The sequence below is a fragment of the Schistocerca nitens genome, chromosome 1 (genome assembly GCF_023898315.1).
Source record: "Schistocerca nitens isolate TAMUIC-IGC-003100 chromosome 1, iqSchNite1.1, whole genome shotgun sequence".
Taxonomy (NCBI): Eukaryota; Metazoa; Arthropoda; class Insecta; order Orthoptera; family Acrididae; genus Schistocerca; species Schistocerca nitens.
The window spans coordinates 399,926,124-399,938,567 of NC_064614.1; positions in this window are offsets into that span (position 1 = coordinate 399,926,124).

Consider the following 12,444-nt stretch of genomic DNA (forward strand, 5'->3'; position numbering starts at 1 on the left):
CACTACTCGGTAGTCGTCTTAATGCTTTCATAGCGTGTCCTTGCCGCGACATGCTCCAGTGTGGAAGCGACCAGTAGCAAATTGTCGCATACAAATTGAAATGCTGAATGTTATCAGAGGTGTTAATGTTTACTGATCGTGTCCCCTTAGCAATATATTTTCTCACTTGAAACAGTCATCATCCCTGCAGGAATTATTTAATGAGTTTAGCTGTACGGAAAGTCTGTTGGGAAAGTGAGGAGCTACTGTGGCCTAACACAGCTGGAGGAATACCGATAGGGTAGTTATACGCTTATATATTTCTCTTTAGTGCCTTCCGACTACTGCCTTGATCAGATCTATGATTAAATTTAAAGTAACATGTTCGCAGGAGAGCTTCTGTAAAGTTTGGAAGGTAGGAGACGAGGTACTGGCAGAAGTAAAGCTGTGAGTACCGGGCGTGAGTCGTGCTTCAGTAGCTCAGATGGTAGAGCACTTGCCCGCGAAAGGCAAAGGTCCCGAGTTCGAGTCTCGGTCGGGCACACAGTTTTAATCTGCCAGGAAGTTTCATATCAGCGCACACTCCGCTGCAGAGTGAAAATCTCATTCAGGAAACATTCCCCAGGCTGTGGCTAAGCCATGTCTCCGCAATATACTTTCTTGCAGGAGTGCTAGTTCTGCAAGATTCGCAGGAGAGCTTCTGTAAAGTTTGGAAGGTAGCAGACGAGGTACTGGCAGAAGTAAAGCTGTGAGTACCGGGCGTGAGTCGTGCTTCGGTAGCTCAGATGGTAGAGCACTTGCCCGCGAAAGGCAAAGGTCCCGAGTTCGAGTCTCGGTCGGGCACACAGTTTTAATCTGCCAGGAAGTTTCATAACATGTTATTGTTGTTGAGGTCTTGAGTCCGAAGACTGGTTTCAAGCAGCTCTGCTCGCTATTCTATCGTGTGCAAGCCTGTCCATCTCCGAATAAATGCTATAGCCTGCGTGCTTATGAACCCTCTTTTTGTATTCATTCCCTAGTATCCTTCTACAATATTTACTCCTTTCACTTTCCTTCAACACTAAACTGGTGATGCCCTGCTGTCTCAGAATGTAGCTCATCAACCGACCTCCTCTTCCACTCAAGTTTTGCAGCAAATTTGTTTTTCCCCAGTTGTGTTCAGTTCCTCCTCATAGGCTACATGGTTCACCTAGTCTTCAGCAAGCTTCTGTAGCACAGTATTTCAAGAGCTTCTGTTCTCTTCTTGTGTGAACTGTTTATCGTTCATGTTTCCCTTCTAAACAAGGCTATATTTCAGACAAAAAGATTACCTGAAACTTAAATCTATATTCTAAGCGAGCAAATTTCTCTTCTGCAGAAATGATTTTCTTACCACTAGCAGTCTACATCTTATATCATCTCTACTTCGGCTATCGTCATTTATTTTACTGCCCAAGTAGCAAAATGCATCTACTACTTTTAGTGTCTCGTATGTTAGACTAATTCCCTCACCTTTGCTGGTTTAATTCGACTGCTTTCCAGCACGCATGTTTTGCTTTTCTTAGTGTTTATCTTATATCCTTCTTTCAAGACACTTTCCATTCCATTTAACTACTCTTCTAAGTCCTTTCCCGCCTGTGTCAGGAATACATTGTCATCGGTAAACGTCGAAGTTTTTAAATCTTCTCCCAGAGTTTAAATAGTTACTGAAAACTTGTCTTTGATTTCCTGTACTGCTTGCTCAGTGTACAGATTGAATAATGTCGGAGACAGGCTGCAACTCTGTCTCGTTCCCTTGTCAATTGTAGCTTCCTTTTGACGCCGTCGGCTCTACAGTTGCATTCTGCTTTCTGTACATCTACATCTACATCTATACTCCGCGAGCCACCTTACGGTGTGTGGCGGAGGGTACTTATTGTACCACTATCTGATCCCCCCTTCCCTGTTCCATTCACGAATTGTGCGTGGGAAGAACGACTGCTTGTAAGTCTCCGTATTTGCTCTAATTTCTCGGATCTTTTCGTTGTGATCATTACGCGAGATATATGTGGGCGGTAGTAATATGTTGCCCATCTCTTCCCGGAATGTGCTCTCTCGTAATTTCGATAATAAACCTCTCCGTATTGCGTAACGCCTTTCTTGAAGTGTCTGCCACTGGAGCTTGTTCAGCATCTCCGTAACGCTCTCGCGCTGACTAAATGTCCCCATGACGAATCGCGCTGCTTTTCGCTGGATCATGTCTATCTCTTCTATTAATCCAACCTGGTAAGGGTCCCATACTGATGAGCAATACTCAAGAATCGGACGAACAAGCGTTTTGTAAGCTACTTCTTTCGTCGATGAGTCACATTTTCTTAGAATTCTTCCTATGAATCTCAACCTGGCGCCTGCTTTTCCCACTATTTGTTTTATGTGATCATTCCACTTCAGATCGCTCCGGATAGTAACTCCTAAGTATTTTACGGTCGTTACCGCTTCCAATGATTTACCACCTATGGCATAATCGTACTGGAATGGATTTCTGCCCCTATGTATGCGCATTATATTACATTTATCTACATTTAGGGAAAGCTGCCAGCTGTCGCACCATTCATTAATCCTCTGCAGGTCTTCCTGGAGTACGTACGAGTCTTCTGATGTTGCTACTTTCTTGTAGACAACCGTGTCATCTGCAAATAGCCTCACGGAGCTACCGATGTTGTCAACTAAGTCATTTATGTATATTGTAAACAATAAAGGTCCTATCACGCTTCCTTGCGGTACTCCCGAAATTACCTCTACATCTGCAGATTTTGAACCGTTAAGAATGACATGTTGTGTTCTTTCTTCTAGGAAATCCTGAATCCAATCACAAACCTGGTCCGATATTCCGTAAGCACGTATTTTTTTCACTAAACGTAAGTGCGGAACCGTATCAAATGCCTTCCTGAAGTCCAGGAATACGGCATCAATCTGCTCGCCAGTGTCTACGGCACTGTGAATTTCTTGGGCAAATAGGGCGAGCTGGGTTTCACATGATCTCTGTTTGCGGAATCCATGTTGGTTATGATGAAGGAGATTTGTATTATCTAAGAACGTCATAATACGAGAACACAAAACATGTTCCATTATTCTACAACAGATTGACGTAAGTGAAATAGGCCTATAATTATTCGCATCTGATTTATGACCCTTCTTGAAAATGGGAACGACCTGTGCTTTCTTCCAGTCGCTAGGTACTTTACGTTCTTCCAGAGATCTACGATAAATTGCTGATAGAAAGAGGGCAAGTTCTTTAGCATAATCACTGTAGAATCTTAAGGGTATCTCGTCTGGTCCGGATGCTTTTCCGCTACTAAGTGATAGCAGTTGTTTTTCAATTCCGATATCGTTTATTTCAATATTTTCCATTTTGGCGTCCGTGCGACGGCTGAAGTCAGGGACCGTGTTACGATTTTCCGCAGTGAAACAGTTTCGGAACACTGAATTCAGTATTTCTGCCTTTCTTCGGTCGTCCTCTGTTTCGGTGCCATCGTGGTCAACGAGTGACTGAATAGGGGATTTAGATCCGCTTACCGATTTTACATATGACCAAAACTTTTTAGGGTTCTTGTTTAGATTGTTTGCCAATGTTTTATGTTCGAATTCGTTGAATGCTTCTCTCATTGCTCTCTTTACGCTCTTTTTCGCTTCGTTCAGCTTTTCCTTATCAGCTATGATTCGACTACTCTTAAACCTATGGTGAAGCTTTCTTTGTTTCCGTAGTACCTTTCGTACATGATTGTTATACCACGGTGGATCTTTCCCCTCGCTTTGGACCTTAGTCGGTACGAACTTATCTAAGGCGTACTGGACGATGTTTCTGAATTTTTTCCATTTTTGTTCCACATCCTCTTCCTCAGAAATGAACGTTTGATGGTGGTCACTCAGATATTCTGCGATTTGTGCCCTATCACTCTTGTTAAGCAAATAGATTTTCCTTCCTTTCTTGGCATTTCTTATTACACTTGTAGTCATTGATGCAACCACTGACTTATGATCACTGATACCCTCTTCTACATTCACGGAGTCGAAAAGTTCCGGTCTATTTGTTGCTATGAGGTCTAAAACGTTAGCTTCACGAGTTGGTTCTCTAACTATCTGCTCGAAGTAATTCTCGGACAAGGCAGTCAGGATAATGTCACAAGAGTCTCTGTCCCTGGCTCCAGTTCTGATTGTGTGACTATCCCATTCTATACCTGGTAGATTGAAGTCTCCCCCTATTACAATAGTATGATCACGAAACTTCTTCACGACGTTCTGCAGGTTCTCTCTGAGGCGCTCAACTACTACGGTTGCTGATGCAGGTGGCCTATAGAAGCATCCGACTATCATATCTGACCCACCTTTGATACTTAACTTAACCCAGATTATTTCACATTCGCATTCGCTAATAACTTCACTGGATATTATTGAATTCTTTACTGCTATAAATACTCCTCCACCATTGGCGTTTATCCTATCCTTGCGGTATATATTCCATTCTGTGTCTAGGATTTCGTTACTGTTCACTTCCGGTTTTAACCAACTTTCCGTTCCTAATACTATATGCGCACTATTTCCTTCAATAAGAGATACTAATTCAGGAACCTTGCCCTGGATACTCCTGCAGTTTACCAATATTACGTTAACTTTTCCTGTTTTTGGTCTCTGAGGACGGACGTTCTTTATCAACGATGATAATGTTCTCTCTGGTAAGCCGTCAGGTATTTTATCGTTTCGCCCAAGGGGGGGTCCCTCTAACCTAAAAAACCCCCGTGTGCACGCCACACGTACTCTGCTACCCTAGTAGCTGCTTCCGGTGTGTAGTGCACGCCTGACCTGTCTAGGGGGGCCCTACAGTTCTCCACCCAATAACGGAGGTCGATGAATTTGCAACCATTATAGTCGCAGAGTCGTCTGAGCCTCTGGTTTAGACCCTCCACACGGCTCCAAACCAGAGGACCGCGATCGACTCTGGGCACTATGCTGCAGATATTAAGCTCAGCTTGCACTCCGCGTGCGATGCTGGTTGTCTTCACCAAATCAGCCAGCCGCCGGAAGGAACCAAGGATGGCCTCAGAACCCAAGCGGCAGGCGTCATTCGTTCCGACATGTGCTACTATCTGCAGCCGGTCACACCCAGTGCGTTCAATAGCTGCCGGAAGGGCCTCCTCCACATTACGGACGAGACCCCCCGGCAAGCACACCGAGTGCACACTGGCATTCTTCCCCGACCTACCCGCTATTTTCCTGAGGGGCTCCATAACCCGCCTAACGTTGGAGCTCCCTATAACTAATAGGCCCGCCCTCTGTGACTGTCGGGACCTTGCCGGAGAATCGGCCACTGGCCCAACAGGCGAGGCATCCTGTGGTGGCTCGGAAACGATGTCATCACCACTAGGAAGCACCCCGTACCTGTTGGAAAGGGGTAAGGCAGCCGCCACGCGGCCAGATCCCACCTTCGCCTTTCGGCCAGGCACGCGCGAGCCTGTATATAACTCTTCTCTCCCCTGATGCCTTCGGAATTTCAAGGAGTATACTCCAGTTCAAATCTACAAAAGCTATAAACTTAGTTTGCCTTTCCTTAACCTGTCCTCTAAGATAAGTCGTAGGGTCAGTATTACTTAGCGTCTTCCTGCACTTTCCCTGAATCCAAAGTGATCTTGGGCTTCTACCAGTTTTCCCATTTGTCTGCAAATAATTTGTGTTAGTATTTTGCAACCATGATTTATTAAACTTTGTACAAACTGGTGTCAGTACCTGGTTTTCTTTGAACATGAACTATTAAATTCTTTTTGAAGTATGGCGATATCTCACCTGTCTCGTAGATCTTGAACATCTGATGGAACAGTTTTGTTTTCCAAGGGAATGTCGCCTACACTGGGATCCTTTTTTCTAGTTATATCTTTTTTTACTCTGTTAAATTCTTATCGTAGTATCATATGTCACCTTCATCAGTTCCCCTTCGTTTTCGATAATATTGCCTTCGACTACATTTCCCTTGTATGCCCTTTGTGTGTACTCTTTCGACCTCTCAGCTTTCCCTTCTTTGTTCACTATCGGTTTTATGTCTGAGCTCTTGATATTCATAAGCTCATTGGGCATTGTGAATACTGTACCACTATTTTGAAAATTGGCAGGATTTGTAAAGTTTTCGACGAATTAAAACAGTCTGTCTTGTGGATTCACGGTACCATAAGCTGATCATTTACTATTCGCAGAGGAATTTCCATTAGCAGAAAAATATGCTGTGGAATGGAAGCCGCTGGGATTTGTAAAGGCATCATATTAAATTAGCGTTTACAGTGTTTACTAACAACAGTGCTATTGAACGCAGTCACTAAATTGTTAAGTAAAATTATCCTCATGCAATTATTTTAAAAGGGTGCAATAATGTCAACGAAATCTTACTTGTTTTAAGTCAGTAATAATAATACTGGAAGCAATAATACAAAAATGTTCAGTGCTGGAAATAACATTACTAGTAGTTCACGAACACTGGAACAAAATCAATCAGCAAGTATGTTACAAGTCTCACAATTATTAACAAGTTGCAATTCAATAATCCTTGAAGCAATCAGAGATTTGTTAAAAATCTCACAATTCATAAGGAGATGTAATTCATTAATTCTCACAGCACTCAGAGATCAATGAAAACGTCGACATTAAAACCACAGGCCGAGAGGCAATGCTACACACTCTCACAAAACAAGAGGTAGCAACACGCAATCCACGGACGTACTTTGTCAAACATGATCGTTTCAGTGGTCCATGTGTTATGGAGTGGTGAGGTATAGAGCTGCATGGACATACTAAATTGTAGGGTAACCTGTATTCTGGTACATTTTGTTAGTGCAGGATCAGAGGAAAGCTTGACTGATTTATGACTGCCTCCACCTCACCTTGACCCATTGTTCTGTTTCTTGTTTTATGACCCCTGGCGGTTGATTTATGACCCCCTGGATATAACCTGTCCTTTAGAGAAACCCCACATCCCTGACTCTCCCCCTCCATCCACCCCAGCCGTCTGGGAAGTCCCCTCGCTGATACAAGCATACCTTTGATATCAAATTAATTGATAATTAAATCGATAAATTAATGAACCCCTCCCCTCCTGGGAAAGCCCTCAGCCCTCACATCCCACCCCCATCTTGAAATTGGTGGGAGAAGGGCTCAGTTTGTGCTGGACAGGAAGGATTTCATACAATGTCAATGTCAATTACTTAGCAAAAGATTACTTTTTATTTATAAAATTCAGTTTATCAGGGGCTTTACTCGACAGGAGAAGCCCACATTCAGCAACTACATGTCCTAATTACAAAATTACACTGTTGTTGATTTGTGGTGTTGTCTTGTTGGAAAATTTTTGCATGTGTGCTCACAATGATATGCAGAGACCGACTGATCTAGTGCAAAATGCCACCAGCAGAGAACATCCCACCAATCACCCACTCCCTCCCATAAAAAACTGGCGGGAAAAATCGCTCAGATGCTGCACAGAAAGGACCCCACAACAGGAAATTCAATTACATGCGAAAGAATATACGATTTATTTGAAAAATTCAGTTCACAGGGGATGGATTTCTATTTCATTTGGCTGGAAAATCTCATCCTGTCTTCTGTGTCAGAAGATGCAGGTCCTGCAAAATATATCAGAAAGAATAAATTAAATAAATGGCTTTTTTCTGATCGCACAAGGAATACTGTTGTGAAACACTCATCACACATAATTACATAATAACACTGTCACAGATCATTCTAAATGTATCTGGCAAAAAAATCCCAATCACATCACTGACTGTCACGTCAATGGCTCAAAATGGCTCTAAGCATTATGGGACTTAACATCTAAGGTCATCAGTCCCATAGACTTGGAACTACTTAAACCTAACTAACCTCAGGACATCACACATATCCATGCTCGAGGCAGGATTCGATCCTGCGACCATAGCAACAACATTCTGAACTGAAGTGCCTAGAACTGTTTGGCCACAGAAGCTGGCTACGTCAGTCACACCACACTATGCACGCCACTGGGTGAGGGAGTGCTACAGCTGTGGGACCATGCTAATCCTCCACAAACAAAATATCAGGTGGCAGCATTTCCTTAAAATTTGATACCAGACTCACTTCCTGCATCTCTCTCTCTCCCTCCAGCCCTCTCTCTCTCTCTCTCTCTCTCTCTCTCTCTCTCTTTCTGTCTGAATTGGTAGATTCCTGTTAGTGTGAGCCAAAGAATGCAAACACCCACAGACCAAGATGTCCCCCTCCCTTGTCTTCCCTTCCATCCTCCTCACCTGACCCCTTACTACTCATGCACACCTGCTGTTGGTAGTTGGTACACACCTGTGTTCTCACACTTCCTCTGCAATAGAAACCTGTAGCAGATGGAAAAAAGACATTCGAGAGGAAGTAGGTAGCATCTGTTGTGTGCCACACTAACCCCACCTTTGTCCTAAATAAAGTAGTGGATACCTGGCAAACCACTAGCTGTGAATGTCTCAGAAATGTTCCCTCACTCTACCATATTGGTTGACTAATTAAATAAACTGACACACTTCGTGTTGGCTAGTTTTGCCTTCCATCATATTGGTGGAGAAGAAGAGTGGTATTTTTGGTGGGATTCAACTGCACAACTTCTGGGTTTCCAAAACTTACTCTTCCCCCTTCCAGATTTTTCCCTTGCATCCTGTTGGTGTATACTGGCACTGTTACGTCATTTAGCAGGAATTCCATTACGTTGGAAGCAGTTGAAAATTTCAAATTTCAGCTCAGTTGCTTACTATTTCATCAAACAATTTGTCGGAGGGGCTGGACAGATGCATGCTCGCAATACCACCATCAGAAAAAATAAATTGTTCACTTAGGTATTTCACATTTCTATATGGTTTTTAAAGCACTATAGAATTCCTAAATTGGTTCTCTCCGCTACATTGAGAAGGAGAAGGAAGGACCTACTGCTTGATAGGGTAGTGACAACAACAAATACCACTGCAAGACAGAGTCCATTGAGATGTATTGACAAATATCACGCATGACACTCATAAACCACAATCCAATCAATAATATTAGTTCTAATCGTTAGATGTCAGAGATCACTGACACACTCACACATTCCACTCACTCATGTTCTAATCTCCACATACAGTGCACACATTCCATCACACACTGCCAGCACCAATGCTCAGTGGTTGGAGAAAACTGCCGCTGTTGCCACAGCCATAGTGGTGGACGTGCATGTCAGGCAGAGGGCCGTGGAGGGCATTTGGAGACTATTGAAATGGTAAGGATTTGAATGTTATCAATACGTTGAGCATCAACATTTGGCAGTGTTCAATATGGAATAGCTGAATTTTCCACAGAGAATACAAGCAACACATGCAATCGCAGACACAGCCCAACTCATACTACTTAGCTATGCAGAGGGTGCCACATATGTTGCCACCAGGACTTGTCTCCGATGCTGTGGGTAAGAACCGAATAGGTGACTGGCTGGAACTTCTTTTCGCACCCGTGACTCGCCACAGCCCTAAGCCAGAAATGTCAGTTCGTTCAGGTCACTGGCTTCCTCTGCCAGGTGTGCGGCATGCCAAGCCGCCTAGGAGATAATCCATATATTAATCACTGTAATTACAATCAAATATTACTGTTGCAGCCCCAATCTGATGACGTTCAACAATGTGAAAAATATCGGAAGTACCTTATCCTGATTGCTGTGGCTCTGGAAATATCAGCATCTAAATTCTTCTTATGACTGGACATAACATTCCATGTAAAACCTTTCACCCCCTTACGGATATAGGTGCGTTAAAATCGCAATGTCCCATGTCAAATCCATATGCCCCTTACGATCTGACCTAGCAATTTTCTTTGCACATATCGGAAAATTCACCAGAGCCACTTTACGTCGCAACATACGGTCTACAAGCATGACAATCGTAGTGAGTCTATCGCACATCCACTACTAAGTGAACCAAACAATACTGAGAGAAAATCACGGAAGGATAAATATACATCATTTGCTTTTCGTTAGTCTGGTACCAGTGTGTGTTAGGAAGAGGTGCCTAATCACCTTATAAGCGATCAGCTGTTGAAAACACGATCACAACGACTGTTTTACTGTCAATCTGCATAAAAGGTGATCTTGTTTCTACTGATACACACAAGTATTGCTAACGATATTCATGTTGAAAACTAGATGCGCTTTATAAATCGAGGTATGGTATTGCTTCCGAATGGTCTTCCACACAAACACTGTGACACTGAATACAGACGGTGATCACAGGGATGTGTGTCAAGAGACTGAAAGTGTGGGTGCACTGCGCCAGCGGTATAAGCTCGTAATACAATCACCCTTCTTAAAGAATTTAGAAAGTGATTCGGTTAAGGAACATGGTATTAAGCCGATATTTGCACCTACCTATGCCGCTGATAGATATTTCCAAAGCTAACAAACATTATTTGTAATGCATTCTATCTCGATAGCATGTAGGCAGTGTAACATTCTGCGATATGTCTATGGGGTTGTAGGTGAGGGAGGATGATGGATCATTGAAAATGATCACAAACAGTGGATGGCGTTAAAAACGCAACACTAGACTGAAGTCATGAGAAATGTACAAAATACCTTGACTTTCAGACCTATAGTGTTACGCTTTCTGGCAGAAATTCTGTCTGCGATTTAGAATCAAGTTTCTGCATTCAACAACAATATCTCGAAACAAGAGATCTTATTCGACCTATCTGCTATGGATCCTATACCGAAAACTGCCGGTTGGATTTAGACAGTGTCCCTGTAAACTATTCTTAAATCTCTGCTCCGCCCTCCCTGCAGCTTTGTCCACATGGTCATTCCAAAAGTCGTAACCGAGCATAGGTCACAGAGCGCGACATCTACCACCTTCTGCATCCCATGGAGAAACAGGATGAGTTCAGTTAATGCGACATCGCGACTTATTGCAACAGGAAGAGCTTGCGGCATTGCAGAGCGTTTCCAAACAGCTGTCTGAAGGTGATGATCACTTCATGTAATATCTTCTTCCACACTGATGGGGTAGCAGATGTCTTAGTGTTCAATTTTCGAATGCATCCTGAGTATTGTCTCCTCATATTGGTGGGCAATGTTGCAGCCAAGTTTATGTTCGATGTTTCGGTGTCCTAGGTGATAGTCATCCTGACCTCTAAATCTTGTACACTGCGTCTCTCATTTTTATGAACAGTGCGTAAGTACATGTGGAACAAGGAGGTATTTTGCAGGACTTAAACCCATAGAGCACGGATAGTATGCATGATCAGCTGTCAATCCCACCGGTTGAGGAATGGAATGATTTTCGTACACCATGGTGAGCATGTAAATAAACTCATCCTTCCACATTTTTGTCGTATTTTCATCAATTTTACGTTTTTCCATCAATATTCGTAGATTTACCTGGTTTTCGATCATTTCAAAGCATTTATTTAATTACTCAAGTTCCAAACCACCACTCTCGACAAGTTGTCACTTCAACAAAAGTTTCATCACATCGATCTCGTGATGCTAACAACCAACGACATTACAGCATGTCTCTCAGTTTCTGTATCATCATCAAATCACTCCCTTCATTACTTTGTGAGTGTCATACACATGTTGACATGTCACGAACCCTGTTACACTCTCTACATCACAAGACACAAATACTGTTTCTTAGAGTGGTAAATAGCTATCAGCAGAGAGGAGGTGCAAAAACTACTTTCCTGAACCGAAACACTATAAATTCGTTAAGATTTTGTTACGATTTGTCATCTCCTACCTACGTGAATGGATTCGCAAAATATTCTCACATTCGTGGAATAAAGTCCGATATTCAAAGCTCTGGCACTCATCCCTGTGCTTCGAAACTAGCTACCCCTTCATTGAGCCTATGGTCCAATGACCCTGAGTAAAACTCTACGTGGCCTCTCTCTATGCATCTCGTAACTCTTACTCTGTCTTTTAACCTGTCCTCCCAGCAACACTGTCTTCGATTTCATTTGAAACTGACCAGAAGTAGGAGAGTACTATACCCGGTACATTCGACATCGCATGAAGGATTAGAACGAGCTGAACTCCATGTAACCAGTTCACTTCAATATTTTGCTTTTGCAAAGAGTATAACACCTGTTTCAAACATGTACTGACCAGTGCTACTGATGTAGACCAGTTTTCTCATTCCCATGCTGCAACTGCCATTGTGCGAAGACTGTTCCGTACGAATCTTACTCACATCACCCATCCAGTTACACACGATCTCTGCAGATGCCTGCATGCTGAGGAGCTCAGTACTCCTTGTTGGTGTATAGTAGGTACAAGCCTTAGACATTTGAGGGTGTTGTGGTGATATAACAGACGATTAAGAAGGAGAAGGAGAAGAATAAGAAGAAGAAGAAATGTTTCAGCTATGCATGATGGACTTTCAGATGGAAGGAATTTGAAACATTTTACGTAAACCGCTCGTGCTGTCATTCCTG